Raw genomic sequence first — 17,399 nt, 5'->3', positions numbered from 1 at the left:
GGTTTTTGCCCCATTCCAGCCAATGCTCCACAACTGGTATATCAAAGGCTGTTGTATGTGCTGTTCTATCTCTAAGATGCATTTTAAAAAACCCTTGCCAGTGTTTCTGCCAGAAAGAAATTTTGGGGGATGGCGCTATGGAATTGAATGCAACCACAGTCAACAGGGGGTATGGGGGGCCTCCCCCAGAAAGAAAATGGGTTACATATTAGGTTAGGGTTAAGAAAATCATACAGTAATGATAAGAGTAATTAATTTTGTCAAAAGGTTAACTAAAAAAAAAAAATCTGAAAAAGAATTTGGGTATGGTGCCATACCAGTTTTACCCTCTGGCAGAAACCTTGCTTGCTGCTAAAGAAAAGAAATGTAGCAGGTTTCTTCTGAAGACGTTGTTAAATAAAACTTTAACTTTGGTTAAAAATAATTTGGAGAAAATGTTACACTTTGCAGGGTCTTAAAAAGTAGGGGTCACTGTGAGCTTTTTCATCAAAGAACAAGGATGAAAATCTGTTTACAGGTGACAGTAAATTGATAATTTTGGAAACATCTGAAGGTCATTTATCCTTGCATAAAGATCCATTACTTTGACAATCAATGTTAGTTGTATAATAAATAATGAAAATCACTGAGCAGAGGTTGTGTACATTTATTTGTGAATAAACACAGTTTACACAAACACTGACTATAGTGATGTATAATAAAAAAAAACCCACAACCACCACCCCCAAAACACCCCTACAACAATAAGAAAACAAAACCCAACTAAAGCTGTAAAAAATAAATAAATAAACAAATGACTAAAATGATATAAAAAACAAATAAACAAATGACTAATGATGTAGATAACAAACAAATGACTAAGCTGATAAACTTGCACATTCACAAAATAAACATCAATAACATTCAGCATCAAGTCTATTAATTATGATTTAATGATTCAATGATTCAAGGTGGCCTTGGTAGTTTGTTGGTTAAACCATGTTTTGCTGTGTGTGAAACATTGTAATTTTTCTGTTGTTTCATGTCTGGAGCAGATGGTTACAAGCAGTTCACCAAAAAAAGATCACCAAGTACAACTCTGTCACAAAACTCTGACTGATAACAGGATGTAGATGTTCAATGAAAGACAATCAGTGACACTGATACTATAATTTAAGATGTAAATTTTTAAAAATAATTACATGCATTTTCTCCTTTGTAATTTACCATCACAGAATAACATCAAGAAAAACCCCACAAAATAAAACCTCACCCCACCTCCCGACCCGACTAATACGACTAATTACTGTGTAAAATATTGATTTATTGGGGTGGCGGTGGCGGCGAGTCTGAGGAAGGGACCACTGACCACTAGCTGAAGCACAATACTGGACTACAGAACTGTTGTAAATATTTAGTCAAGCTTGTTTAATTATAAGTCTTTGTTAGTTCGAAGGGACGACTGACCTGCGTTTGGAGTCGTTAAGATGTGTTCAGTTAATAATGAAGTAAAGGAAAGACTACAAGTACATATAAAATACATTTTGTTGTTTAGACAATCTGATGTTCTGAACAGGAAAATGTATTTAATTTTAATATAAGTTGTTAAAAAATTATTCTGTTAGTTGGAAACATGTTACAACGGCAGAAAACTTAGGACAATCGCTTAATATTTATTTTCATCATTTGAAACTAGTTAAGAGCTAAGCAACATTTTATCTATACTGGAATCACAATAAATCATTTGGTTTATAACTACCTATAATTTCATTGTGGGTTTATTTTTTAACACTTGTCAATACCCACCCGACAGAATAATAATCATGAAGACTATTTTTTATGTTGCCGGCCTCTGTAAATTGCGAGAGCGATAGTTTCATTATCGTGTCGCTTGCATAAGTATAGTTTGCATAACACATTTTTTGTTCGCGCATTGAATTTATGAGATTATTTACATGTTCTTGATCTGTTAAGTAAGCATGACATGGGTTATGTAAAAATTAAATGGGTTACCCGAATTTGTTTTTGCATAACCCATAAATGGGTTTACGCAAATGTTCAATTCTCAGAGGCCTGTGTTGAACATGTCTTAATTTGGGATTTTTCACGGCCCATGGAATGTATTTGAAAGTGTGCTTTTATATGTGTGTGGGGAGGCACTGTCAGTGCGATTTGAAAGTGTGAGGAGGCACTGTCCGTTTGATAGCTCGGGGGGCGGGAAGGGGGGAATTTAAGATCCCGGATATGTTGGAAAGAGCATCCTCCCCAGAGAACATTTTGACTTTCAGGTGTTCAAATACAGCATTTCCCGCATTTTGAACACAATATCAGGGAAAAGTCAAGTGCCATGGGACCCGGGGTTCCCTGTTCCACTTCCTGTTTTGGGACAGTATACAATAGTTGTGTAACTACCTGTTTTTGTACAGTATATAATAGTTGTGTAATTTGGCTTGTTACCTGGTTTTCCCTAACATTTCAGTATTACTTGTACATGTATAAATAAAAGATACTTCAAAGTATAGAAATAATATTAGTTCAATACAATGAAATGTATTTTAATCAATTAAAATTGTCTTCTTTATATATATATATATATATATATATACACACACCCTCTGCCTAGCTGGGTCAAATACTTCCTAAGGCACAGATAATTCTCACATCTATTTCAGAACTTGGTGACCTTTGCATACAACACAGAAATGGCTGTGCAAATAATCAGCAGGTCAAAAAAAAAAAAAAAAAAAGAGAGAGAGAGAAAAAAGTATGCCTGTTGAACTTTTAACTGTGGGGTTACTAGGTAAATGAGAGTTCAGCATGCTTCATACACAGATGTAGACCTTACGGTTTTTATCTGGTTATTCACCTGTGTGCCACATTTGTATTGTAAGGACCAAGTCTCGAAATAACCACATGTTAGACAGCAAATAGCTATACTTTAAAACATGCCGAGATTTCATTGCACAAATACTGCTTTTCCTAATGCACATCCATGCACTTTTAAACAGAAGTTGATTCTACGATGTAGCCCATGATAAACCAGCCACTGTCAGCACTCTAACAGTTGTAATACAAATGACCATATCCACTGCTTGCATATGATGTCATGCCATGTGATTCTCGTAACACATACCGTACATATAAATAAAACTGAATTTGAACTGGATTGTCAACCTGAGGTTGATACACAAAGAAATGTAATTCTGATATGAAAGTCACATTTGACACACAATTCTCGTTCCAGCCATTGCACCAAGACTAGTATATCAAATGCAGTGGTATGTACCATCCTGTCTGTGTCGTGGTGCATATAAAAGTTCCCTTAATTGCTACTAATGGAAAAATATAGCGGGTTTCCTCTCTAAGACTATATGTCAAAATTACCAAATGTTTGACATCCAATAGCCCATGATTAATAAATCAATGTGCTCTAGTGGTGTCGTTATAAACAAAATAAAACTTTTTCGACCCAAAAAATCTGCAAACATTGAGAGGTCTTAAGAATAAGGTGCTTTCTGTGAGCTCTCCATAAAAGAACAATCACTGGAACAGTTTTGGGGTTGTGCCATCTGGAACTCTAGAAAAATCACCAAGTTTTTCATTTCTAATAACTGGACTGGTATATCAAAGGCCATGATATGTCTTGTCTCTTGGAAAGTGCATATAAAAAATGCTTCGCTGCTGATGGAAAAAAAAAAATCCTCAGAAGAGTGTATCAAAATGACCAAATGTTTGACATCCAAAAGTCAATGATTAATAAATCAATGTGCTCTAGTGGTGTCGTTAAACTAAATAAACTTTACTGATGGCGAGTTAGAATTTGCAAATGTTTGACATCCAAAAGCCAATGATGAATAAATCAACGTACTCTAGTAGTGTCGTTAAACTAAACATATTTTAATTGTGATAACTGAACAGATCAGGAAGTGAGAAGAAGGAAATGTGTTTATTTAATGACACGCTCAACACATTTTATTTACGGTTATATGGCATCAGACATATGGTTAAGGACCACACAGATATTGAGTGAGGAAACCCACTGTCGCCACTTCATGGGCTATTTTTTTCAATTAGCAGCAAGGGATCTTTTATATGCACCATCCCACAGACAGGATATCACATACCCCGGCCTTTGATATACCAGTCGTGGTGCACTGGCTGAAGTGAGAAATAGGGGATCGATCCTAGACCGACTGTGAATCAAGCGAATGCTTTACCACTGGGCTACATTCCGCCCCAGATCAGGAAGTGAGAGCCAACTATGACATACATGCCTGTGCATGTATTCCAGCTATTAGAGAATTAATTCACTGGAGTAGGTTTGAAATGGTTTGAAGAGTTTCTTTACCAAAGACAGGGAGTTGACAGTTGGAGTGAAACTGCTTTTAGTTTTAGTTTGTTTTCCATAAATAATTTACAGAGCATCCATCTTGTTATACAATAATGCAGTTAATTATTAATTTTCAAAATGCCTAGCTAGCTGGCAACATTGCCTATATATTTGAATATGAAAACACAGATTACAACTCAAATGCTATTCAAATTTAAAAAAAAGGAAAGGAAATACATGTAAACAATATAACGGAGGTAAAAACATTTTTATTAGATATCACAAGCATGTTTATGCAGATCAAATAGTGAGATGAACGGTTAAGCTGTAGAATTTCCATTTAACCTTCAGACTGGTCAAGTAAACAAAGTCAACAACATGGAGAAAGTATGCTCGTGTATATTACAGGTGACATGTCATCAACAATCAAACATGCCCACAGTAGCATTACACATTTGCATTATACATTTCCTGTGGTGACTAAGTTTCAAGAAAGGAAATGACATACATTATCACGCTGGTCATACAGATAAAGCCATTGCGGTTGAATAAAATACCCCACGCTCTTCAGAGCTTACATGCTACTGACCGTGCAGTGTTGATTTCAAGAAAATCTCTCATATTTGTGTTAAAATAAACTTGTAGATCTAATCACAGCATATTTTCTCTTGTGCATCTATAATATCAAGATAAAGAATTTATTATTTGAAACGTGAGAAGCTATTACATCCATATAACATATTTATACCTACAATTGGCTGCATTTTCATCCCTAATTAGTGATCTACAATTAGCACTGATAAATAACTAAGGGTACAGTTAATGCAAGCATATTTTCAAAGATAAACATTCATTACAATGTTGTAGATTATATTAAAATACAAACTTCAATGTTTTCCAATGTGAAGGTGAAAGCATTTTGAATAAAATGTTTTGTGGTTAAACATTTTATAGAGTAAATCATTTTGCGATTAAAAGTAAAATAATGTGCAGTAATTACATATAAATTTTTATTTGTCATTTTCAACAGTTATGGTAATTTTGAGACTTCAGTGATGAATTTGCTGTCAATATTTTTGGGATAAATCATTAAGTGCCCCACAGAACGATTTTACATGCAATGACTATAGTTATTAGGCAGTGTAATATTATATACTATGGTAAATTGTAAGTAGACCAAACCTGTTACCTAATAATTATGCATTTTTATTTGTCACACATACCATTTAAAACTAGTAAAATGTAAAGGCATAAACAGGTACTTTAAAATATAGATGAATTATAAACCTTTAAGACATTTTCTGATATTTTGAAAATATTGCAAATGTTTACTCTCTAGCAAAAAAAAATCTACAAAAATAAATAACACTTTAGTATTTAAATAATAATGTATACTGTAATATTTTCACATCCACTGCCATAAAACATAACTGCATCTTAGTTATATACTAAACATTTTTTTAGGATACAATAGAGACCGAAGCTATAAATGGACCAATGTTGGATGTAAGTCTCAAAGTTGAGTTAACATCAACTGAAGATATTGTGAAAACCAGTGCTGTGATGACATCCACACCAGTGAAAAACATGGACACAACACCTTCTCCAATATCTAATGATGGAAGTAAAACGTAAAATATGTGCAACACATTAGAAACACTTACATTCACTTCAAAGGCACGTGAAAACTCACAAGCCTAATAAAACAAGCTTTTGAGAGTCCCTTACCTGACCCAACAATTTTTGGTATCTCTTAAATTCAAGGGACAAACATCTGTGAAAAGTGGGTAAATCACCATTAAAGTTAAACTTGATCAGTAACAACTACGGTAGTACATGATAAAGCTAGTATATAAAAAATTTCACCTGCAAAACAAGTGTGGAAAACAAATTTTCTTATCTCCTAAGTTCAAGGGCTATAACTCTGTCAAAAATAGGTAAATTGCCATGAAAGTACATGATAAAGCTATACACAAAATTTCAATATCTCAAACCCTTCTGCAAAAAACATCCGGAAAACATATGTGCGACAGACGGACAGACAGAAGGACGGACAGAAGGACGGAGATGAAACATATAGTCCCCTCTGGTTGGACCGGTAGGGGAGTAATAATATGTTCAGCTGCCATTTGTATTTTTGTTCGGATGAAGATTTGGCTACCCATAATATATCTGTCCATAGTAGCAGGCATATATGTAACTAATGTGGAAAATCATTTGGTTGAAAATGGTCATTGACTGTTCATTTATGGAGCCATCTCTCCGACAGTGAGACATTGCTGAGGTGTCCTTTTGAGTATTGCCAAAAGGTACTTCACAAGAAAGATATTATTCAGACCTTGTCAATACTCATACTGGTGCTAAACCATATTCTAGCAGAAAAGTCTTTTGCTTCCAAAGCATGTAAACGACAACATACTCGGGCATGCATTGAAAACAAATATCATGAGTGCAAAATATGTGATAAGACTTTTCACAAATAGTGGTTCACTAGTCAACCATAAAAATGCTGAACACAAACATATTCATTATACCTGTTGTTGTGGAAACACTTACAAATATTTCAGGAAGAAAAAAGGACAATAAAAAAAAGAGACTTTAGTTGATCATTGCTCTTCAAAAGAAATATTGCCTATAGTATGATCACAATTTACTCTGGAATATCACACAACCCTTTTCGCTTAAAGGCTAATATTTTTTAGTTGTCTTTAAAATAAATCAAAGACAAAAATCAGTAATAACAGCTATTTTGAAAACATAGTTTTAAATTAACTTCAAATTATTTTATTCGATGAAAATACCCAACTGCACTACATTTTACTCCTACCCACAAAGGATTTGGTTTGAATTAATACTGCATCTATTTCCAGATCAGAAAACAGCTTGTAATATTCTGTATATATTCTTAAATAATTCATAAGTTTAGTCGCATAACAGGTATTACTTCGTGCAGCTTTAAATGTAAGAAAACAGAAAAAACTACCGTACTTCAATTTTATTGAAAATATAGCATTGTGCAAACATATTATTTGTTTGCAGACTTAATATCACTGGAATTAATTCCATATTTAACACTTATTTAACTATATTTCATTTCAAATCACCAATAAACTCTGAAAGGACAAGCTCAGAAATCTATAGGATTTTTTTTTTTTTATCTTACCATCAGGTGTCCCCATGTTGGCACCGTAACTGCAGTGTATTTTATTCAACCACAGCGGCTTTATTCGTATGACCAGCTTAATTATAGGTATTGAATTTAGAGGATCTTAATGTTTATTAGTTTAACAAAGTGCTTGGGTCTTGTTTTGTTTTGGGGTTTTTTAATCTTTTTTATTCTGATCTAACATTAAAAGACTATGCCCAAAGAATTTAATGAAACTTTCCACTATTTTTAACATTGTGCATGTACCCTAAATATTTTTTTTCTTTCTATTCTTCTAAGTAATACAATGTTAGTAAATAACACTAGTCTATTAAGATTTTGCAACAAAGGCTTCTTCTTTTTTTTTAACCTACATAGTATACAAATAAAAATACATGTATATAATATAAATAATAATAATAATATAATATTAAAAAAAGAATAGAAAAATAAATAAATAAAACTGCATCCATCCCCCCCCCCCCCCCCCCCCGTAAATATTTGGTCAAGAATTTGGTCTAGTGGTTCAGCTATAATCCGTCCCACAGAGAACATCTTTTCTCATACTATGAAATTTACTACATCATTCTATAAAACCGTTTTTTGTAAATAATTTCAGTTTAGTTTGACATAAGAAGATAAGTAAAGGCGTTTTGGAAATAATAAATTAAAAAAACAATTTTTTTTTGTGCAACTTACAAATCAATCGGTTCAAATCTGTGAAACACTGAATACTGGGATTGACCCCTTGACCTACTGTCCAGTTGGGTTCATTTTGATGATGCCAACTGATGATGTAATCAGTTCCAAGTGAATGTGACTTCTCTCTCATCTCTTAGGCATTGATGGGAGTTCCACCATAAGCTCTATGAGCTACGCTGCTTGCTTTACAGACAAAACATCTACCTGCTTGTGGTTGATTCCGGTGATTGTGTGACGACCAGGTGATCAAAGAACATTCACCTGCAGTTCACGTAAGTGGGTCAAATGTACAGCACAGTACAGTAAGCTGTAATAGTCCCATCCTGTGGCGAAGACAACTTATATATGCCAGCCTGTCTAGCCATTTCAGCTGGAGTTCTTGTGACAATCAAGACGTTTGTTTTGTTTAACAACACCAATAGAGCACATTGATTTATGAATCATTGGCTGTTGGATGTCGAACATTTGGTAATTTTGACATTTAGTTTTAGAAAGGAAACCCGCTACATTTTTCCATTAGTAGCAAGGGATCTTTTATATGCACCATCTCAGACAGGATAGCACCATGGCCTTTGATATATCAGTCATGGTGCACTGGCTGGATTGTAACAATAAAGTCTGTTTTTGACTTGGTTGACATTATAAAAATCACAAAATGGTATATAGACTTTCTACCCATTGACATTGAAGAATATTAAATGTTGAATTTTGTGCATAATAATCATAATCATATTGGAACCAAGAGTAATGTGTATTAACAGCAAAACTCAGTATTTGATACATACTTTGTGGTTGTTGATTTTTAGTCATGGGTAGTATTACTGGTTAAATATTAAATACTGGATACATTAATATATCACATAATTAACCCCCCAAAAAGAAGATTTAGTATAAAGTACAAAGGTGTTAACTTCCCGATAATATGGACGAGGGTTTTGGTTGTGGTCACTCAATCCTGTGAAGATTCAGTGTGATCTCTTATTTCTTTCCATTGGAATATTTAGTAAATTACATATAAATTGGTAAAGGCGAGACCAAAAAAGGGTCAAAATCTACAACAAGTGGAAAAATATCATCATACATATTTTTTCTTTGACCTAGTCACCGATCTTTAACATCAGACACTACTGACCGCATAGGAAGTGATGCACTACCTGGTCATCGACATGTGGCAAGGAGGGAATGGTGGCAAGGAGGGAATGGTTGCAAGTGTTAATTGCTTTCATCTACCCACGTTACTGACTAGCTCACTGACATGTACCTCACAGTAAATGTCTAATGACCTACATTTACATCATAGAAAAACAAGAGCCGAATTTCTTAAACGCAGGTGTTTAAGCAATTGTAAATGTATGTAGTTACATGTAGGTAAGACATAAACCGGCTTTCCAAACTTGGTCCCCTAGTGTTAGGAAGCTACAAGGTAGTCTAGGCACATTTTCATTTAGAAAAAAAAAAATAATAATAACCCTCAAAAAAAAAAAAAAAAAAAAAAAAAAAAAACCTCAAAAAAAAAAAAATAATAACCCAACTTTTGCTATGCCTCCTAAAAATTATTTTAACTTGTTTTCATACTTACGTCTGATTAAAGTTCAAGCACAATGTGCTGGACACATACCTCAGCTAACTGGGCTGGCTGTCCAGGACAGTGGGTTAAAGTGACAGTTAGCTAGTCCCTAGGTTTTAAACACCATGGCCTATTTTTAACCATTACAGCCAATGTCTGATAACTGAAATCAGACATTACTTATAGTCCTTCTCACAGTGAACGTCTTTTTTCATACTATAGAATTTACTACAAGTTATTTATTTTAGACACGATTGTCTTCTAAACTGGACACAAAAATAGTATATTTTTATTATTTGCAAAACACTTTTACATCAAACCAAACTGAAATTATTTACAAAAATGTGTTTGGCAGAAGGATGGGACGGACTATAGATTTTATTGTTTAAGATTACCCATTTCCGTATATCCGCAGTGTTTCTGGTCATCCTGGTGTTTGTAATACCATGAAATGCATTTATCGTATTTAACATCCCCCCCCCCCCCCCCCCCCCCCCCACACACATATACCCCTTAAAAATATATTAACCAATCACGGGTTAGATCTGTGACTTTAATGGTAGTTGTTAGTGGTTACCGATAGAAAAGTTGATATAGTTTGTTTTATTTAATGACACCACTAGAGCACATTGATTTTTTTATCTTATTATTGGCTTTTTTTTTCTTTTTTTTTAAAAGTTGATATAGTGACCTTACATCTAATTAAGTCATTAAATACCTTGGAGGGTGGGAGGGGCACAGTACTGGGATATGAACCTAGTACATACCAGCCTTAAGGACAATGGTTTGACCCCCGGGGTTGGTCTATGACACTAGTGGGATAGGCACACCACCGGATGTGATGACGTAAACTGCAATTGTAACCAACAACGAACGACAGTTTAATCGTAATCATATTGGAACCAAGAGCAGTGTGTATTAACAGGGAAACTCAGTATTTGTTACATACTTGTGGTTGCTGATTTTTAGGGATGGGCAGTATTACTGGTTAAATAACATACAAAAGCCTGGATACATTAATATATCACATAATTAAAAAAAACCCAATGATTTGCATGGTGCACTTGGGAACTTAGATTACCCTGATCTTGAAAATTCATAAAACAAATTCCGAATACAATGTCAATGAATTTTGATTCATTATCTATAATATAATATGCAAACAGTTTCAGGTCATTCTGACAGCTTTTCCTATTTTGATCTGTACTGTCGAATGCCTTCTTTGTTTTTGCCCGATGCTGCACTTCATAAGGATCTTTGTGTATTCAGGACCAGTCAACTACTGTACACGTATCATGCTAAATACTGCGTACAAAGTTGAATTGCATAAATTCAACGACAATAGAAGCCGCCATGGCATCACTATCTACACAGCAGTCATATTTTTGGGAAAACCCCAGTGTAAGGCCACCGTAACCCATCTAAATATTCATGTGCTAAGCACAGGCCACATCTAGTTTTATTATATTATAGTCCGTCCCATCCTCCTACAAAAATGTTGGGTTTTTTTTTTTTTAAATAATTTCAGTTTGGTTTGATTTGATTTAAGAAGAAAAGTAAAAGTGTTTTGGAAATAACAAAATAAATTACTATTTTTGTGTGCAATTTACAAAACAATCAGCTCAGAAATAAATAACTTCCATAGTATGAAAAATAGGTGTTCCCTGTGGGAAGGACCTAAGTAATTAGACTATAACTAGTTAGATGTAAATTGGCTGCTTATTTTGACAGACGCAATATAGCCTACTTTATTAGGTTATAAGTTTAACAAAATACAATAAAGTGGCTGCTTATTTTGACATATGAAATGTAGTTAATGCATTTCTGCACGTTACTTTAGTTTATACAGAGCGACAGAAGTAAGGAAACACTTTGTACAGTAGACCAAATTTCAGTCGCAACTGGAGTCATAATGTCTGCATAAAGTACAAAGGTGTTAACTTCCCGACAATATGGACGAGGGTTTTGGTTGTAGTCACTCAATCCTGTAAAGATTCAGTGTGATCTCTTATTTCTTTCCATTAATATATTTAGTAAATTACATAAAAATTGGTAAAGGCAAGACCAAAAAAGTGTCAAAATCTACAAGAAATGGAAAAATATCATAATACATATTTTTTCCTTGACCTAGTCTCTGATTTTTGACATATGTGACAAACGTCAGTCACTACTGACCCCATAGGAAGTGATGCACTACCTGGTCATCGACATGTGGCAAGGAGGGAATGGTTGCAAGTGTTAATTGCTTTCATTTACCCATGTTACTGACTAGCACACTGACATGCACCTCATAGTAATATCAAATGACCTACATTTACATCACAGAAAAACAAGACAAAAAAATTAAAACAGCTTGGGTCGAATTTATGGAGCTGGTTTTTCTCAAACGCAGGTGTTTAAGCAATTGTAAATGTATGTACTTACATGCGGGTAAGACATAAACTGGCTTTGCAAATTTGGTCCCCTAGTGTTAGGAAGCTACAAGGTAGTCTAGGCACATCTTCATTTAGAAAAAAACCTCCAACCCCTCCCCAAAACAAACCCAACTTTTGCTATGCCTCCTAAAAATGCTTTCCTAAAACATTATTTTAACTTGTTTTCATACTTATGTCTAATTAAAGTTCAAGCACAATGTGCTGGACACATACCTCAGCTAACTGGGCTGGCTGTCCAGGACAGTGGGTTAAAGTGACAGTTAGCTAGTCCCTAGGTTTTAAACACCATGGCCTATTTTTAACCATTACAGCCAATGTCTGATTACTGAAATCAGACATTACTTATAGTCCTTCTCACAGTGAACGTCTTTTTTCATACTATAGAATTTACTACAAGTTATTTATTTCTAAATTATAGTTTCTAAACTGCACACAAAAATAGTATATTCATATTATTTCCAAAACACTTTTACTTTTATTCTTATGTTAAACCAAACTGAAATTATTTACAAAAATGTGTTTGGTAGAAGGATTGGACAGACTATAGATGTTATTGTTTAAGATTATCCATTTTCGTATATCCACAGTGTTTCTGGTCTTCCTTGTGTTTGTAATACCATGATATGCATTTATCGTATTTAACCTCCACCCCCCCTACTACCCTTGAAAAATAGGAAAACCAATTACGGGTTGAAAGTAAGATCTGTGACTTTAATGGTAGTTGTTAGTGGTTACTGATAGAAAAGTTGATATAGTGACTTCACATCTAATTAAATCATTAAATACCTGGGTGGGGGGAGGGGAGGGGCACAGTACTGGGATATGAACCTAGTATATACCAGCCTTAAGGACAATGGCTTGACCACCAGGGTCGGTCTATGACACTAGTGGGATAGGCACACCACCGGATGTGATGATGTAAACTGCAATTGTAATCTACAACGAACGACAGTTTAATGATGTCTCAAGAAAAACCCGCCAGACAAACCCGACACTCGCGGTGCATGTAAGTGTACAGTCTGTTCAGTTACATGAATGTAATGAATCTGTGTATTGCATATGTCCTGTCCTGTAATCAGAGATGAAAGTGGGTTATGAATGTTTTTTTTAAACAATTCAGATGGTTTAACATTGGTGTTCGGGTACTGAAATTGGCCTTCACGTTAGGGTTGCACTGTGGTCTAAGATGCCGGCAACAGTTAAGAATGTATTTGCAAAGTATGAGCCAAACCCATATCGTAAGTTTTGTATGGTGAATACTGAACATTGTGGACAAAAATGAAAACCCAAACACATTATACACACAATTAAAAATCTAGAATTCTGGATAAATCTGGAAAAACGTTCACCTCTGTATAACACACATAATATTATGTAGGTATTTTGTACTAGCTGTATTCGGGCATTTGTGTACAATACTGATTGATGTTTCCAGTTTAGATGTATACAGAAAGATACATAGTCTACCACCCCCCCCACCCCCCCCCCCCCCCCCCAAAAAAAAAGAGAAGAAAAAAAAAGAAAAAGAAAGAAAGAGAAAAAAAGGATAGATTTTTTTTTTTTGAAAAAATGTCTAAAATGATGTGAAAGTGCAAGTCTTTTTTTCTTTCTTTCTTTCTTTTTTGGACATTGTGAGTTAACTGTAATGCAATCCAATTTCATTATGGGTCATTCAGATCAACAGGCAAACATAACTCAAATTCAGATAATGAACAAAACTGATTTATGTACCATTTAACACAAATGAAAGAACAGGTGGTGTAGAGGGAAGAAATTAATGCCTGTAATCTAAAATAGTTTTGTCCTTGGCCAAAGAGTATGCAAATTCATAGCAATACAGCTTCTGATAACAAAAAGAGTCCATCAAAAGATCTCAATTTTACAACAATATCAAGTGTTAATGTGTGTACGCGCTAAATCAAGTCCGATAACCAGCAATATTAACATGTGTAGCTAAAGCAACCTTTTAATCAACACACATCTTAGATAATATAAATATTACAACCCTTCACACCATTAAAGAAAAGCACAGAAAATTAAGTGTTATTTAACTAGTTTTGAATTTAACAATTAATCTTTGACATTTTTTGCACCCAAATTGTCATCGTAATTTTAATGCAACCCCACGTTTCAAGCACACTAATAGTATTTCAAATACAATTGCAGGAATTTCCTAGCCAAATAAAGCATTTTATGACAAGTCTAGCTGTTACTAACTGTAATGGGAGAGAATTAGGCTATATTTAATGTTCCATTTAAAAATAGGTGTACTTTGAACTTTGAACCAAAGACATGCTATTTGTTATACTACTACCTTGAACTTTAACAATACATCTAGTTGTTTCAGACCTTGCTGTAAAATGTTTTTAGTGGAGTGATTAATTTCTCCCCTAACTTAGATTATGGGAAATCATTTAAGATATTACCATACTGATACCATATGAATTCACATGCTAAGGGGAGCTAAAAATTACTCTCTTTGAAATAAAGTTTAAAGTTTGTTTTGTGTAACAACACCACTAGAACACATTGATTAATTAATCATCGGCTACTGGATGTCAAACATTTGGTAATTCTGACACATAGTCATCAGAGGAAACCCACAACATTTTCCCTAATGCAGCATGGGATCTTTTATATGCACCATCCCACAGACAGGATAGCACATACCATGGTTTTTGATATACCAGTTGTGGTGAACTGGCTGGAATGAGAAATCCCAAACAAAAATGCATGCTTGCGGCTAGGTTGTTGCAAGGTAGTTACAAGGTTGTTACAAGGTAGTACAAGCAATGCAAGCTATTTGCAAGCTAACATTTAGCTCGCGTAAGGTAGTCAGTATTTCTGCAAGCTTGCCGCAAGCATGTTTTCATTTTTGCTAGCTTGCTGCAAGCATATCTTCAACTGTGCATGCTTCCCGCAAGCATGTTTTCATTTTGCAAGCTTGCGCAAGCTTGCTGCATGCATATCTTCAACTGTGCAAGCTTCCTGCAAGCATGTTTTCATTTTGCAAGCTTGCGCAAGCTTGCTGCATGCATATCTTCAACTGTGCAAGTTTCTCGCAAGCATGTTTTCATTTTTGTAAGCTTGCTGCATGTATATCTTCAACTGTGAAAGCATGTCTACACTTGTGGAGAAAAAGCTAAGTCCAAATCATTTTCATGGTTATTTTTTTTTTAATTCATAACTTCTCATATGATTTATTAAATTCAGTGGGAACAGTGGCTAAACAACCAAACATACATGTTACATATTTAGATAGTATTTACAATAATAATTAAAACAAAATTAATATTAATACATACGAATGATAATACAATATGGTTAAAACAGAATCATCTTGTAATAATTGGATTTTCAATTGGCCCCAAAAATAATAACATATGCATGGCCATGAGAGGATGACATGGGCCATGTTTGGTTGAAATTAGCCTGGTGGAATTTGAGAAGATGTTGAAAATGTCTGAGCCAATCAGAGGCCAGGGTGGCCATCTTGGATTTTGAATCAGCCACAAAAATAACAACACTTAGTAAGTCATGAGAGAATCATTTGGACTAAGTTTGATTGAAACCGGCCTGGTGGATCTTGAAAAGAAGCAAAAAAATGTCTCTGTCAATCAGAGGCCAGGGCAGCGATCTTGATTTTAAATCTGCCCGAAAAAATAACAAACTTGGTCAGGGCCATGAGAGGATCATTAGGAATACATATGGTTTAAATTTGCATGGTGGAACTTGAGTAAAAGTTAAAAATGTCTCAGTTATTCAGAGGCCAGGGCGGCCATCTTGGAATTTTTATTGGCCTGAAAAATAATAACACTTGGTCAGGTCTATAAGAGGATCATTTGGACCAAGTTTGGTTGAATCCTGCTTGGTGGAACAGGAGAAAAAAGAAAACAAGAAGAAACAAACAAATCACTTTACACCACAGTGTGGATCTCCAGATAGTGGAGGAATATAACCTAAAACAAGAAGAAGAAGAAGAATATAGAACCAGGAGCTTTTTAGCATATTAGTTTAGTCAAGACTATCCCACATAAATGGAACATGTCTATCAGACAGGTAAACTAATTTTGTAGCCTAAGTATCTGACAACATGTAGCACCTATTTTTTTGTTTTAACTGTTCATGTTTTTCACTTTAAAACCATTGTTGAGTTTTTTAAAGAATTATACAAGATGCAAGATGGCTGCCACTGATGCAAGCTTGTAGGTAGATCGTCGCAAGCTTGCAGGAAGCTTGTTGCAAGCTTGCGGGAAGCTCGTCGCAAGCGTGCGGGTAGCTTGTTGCAAGCTTGCAGGTAGCTCGTCGCAAGCTTGCAGCAAGGTTGTAAAAAGGTTCCAAATACTAGCTTAAACTGAATAAGCTTGCGGGAAGCTCGTCGCAAGCTTGCGACCAGCTTCCCGCAAGCTTGCGGCAAGGTTGCAACAAGCTTGCGGGAAGCTCGTCGCAAGCTTGCGGCAAGGTTGTAAAAAGGTTCCAAATACTAGCTTAAACTGAATAAGCTTGCATGCAGGAAGCTCGTCGCAAGGTTGCAAGAAGCTCGTCGCAAGCTTGCGGCAAGGTTGTAAAAAGGTTCCAAATACTAGCTCGAAACGCGGTAGTTACTACCTTGCCGCAAGGTTGTTACCAGCTATTTATTAAGCTTGCAATTTTTGTTTGGGATAATAGCCCAAATGGGTCCACCGACAGGAATCGATCCCAGACCGACCGCACATCAGGCGAGCTCTTTACCTCTGGGCTACGTTCCACCCCATCTACTTGAACTACTCTGATGTGAGTGAGAAGGAGCAAGAGTGATAGATCTCCTAAAACAGCAAGGTCTGGTAGTTTAGTTCTCAACCTATATCCCTTGCTTTATTTCCACCTCCGTGGGTGGGGCTTTATTTTACTCATTAGAGTACTCTTCTGAGGTGTTTGGGTTGAAGGAGTGAACCAACTCAATGAACCCATCCTCTCGACTGCATTTGTTTTCAGTCCTAACCAATTGCCCCATGACTACTAGCATATCAAAGTACATGGTATGTTCTGTTCTGTCTGAGGGAAAGTGACAGTGTTTTTGCCAGAAAGAAAGTTTTGGGTATGGCACTATGCAACCACAGTCAACAGGAGTATTGGAGAACTCCCTCAGAAAGAACATGGGTTAAGTTTAGGATTAGGGTTAAGACAGTAATGATAAGAGTAACTAATTTTGTCAAAAAATTAATTGAAAAAAATAAAATCTGCAAAAGAATTTGGGTACCT

At 35.2% G+C, this 17,399-nt stretch overlaps 1 protein-coding gene across 1 annotated transcript in view; it reads right to left on the bottom strand.

The window, feature by feature from the left end:
• Positions 1-17,399, bottom strand: part of LOC121375953 (phosphatidylinositol 3-kinase regulatory subunit alpha-like) — a 211,625-nt gene that overhangs the window by 56,203 nt on the left and 138,023 nt on the right. The gene's annotated exons all lie outside the window — the stretch shown is intronic.

This window comes from Gigantopelta aegis, chromosome 6 (genome assembly GCF_016097555.1).
Source record: "Gigantopelta aegis isolate Gae_Host chromosome 6, Gae_host_genome, whole genome shotgun sequence".
Lineage (NCBI taxonomy): Eukaryota > Metazoa > Mollusca > Gastropoda > Neomphalida > Peltospiridae > Gigantopelta > Gigantopelta aegis.
The sequence above is the reverse complement of the archived record's forward strand: the minus strand, read 5'-3'. Positions and strand labels throughout refer to the sequence as shown.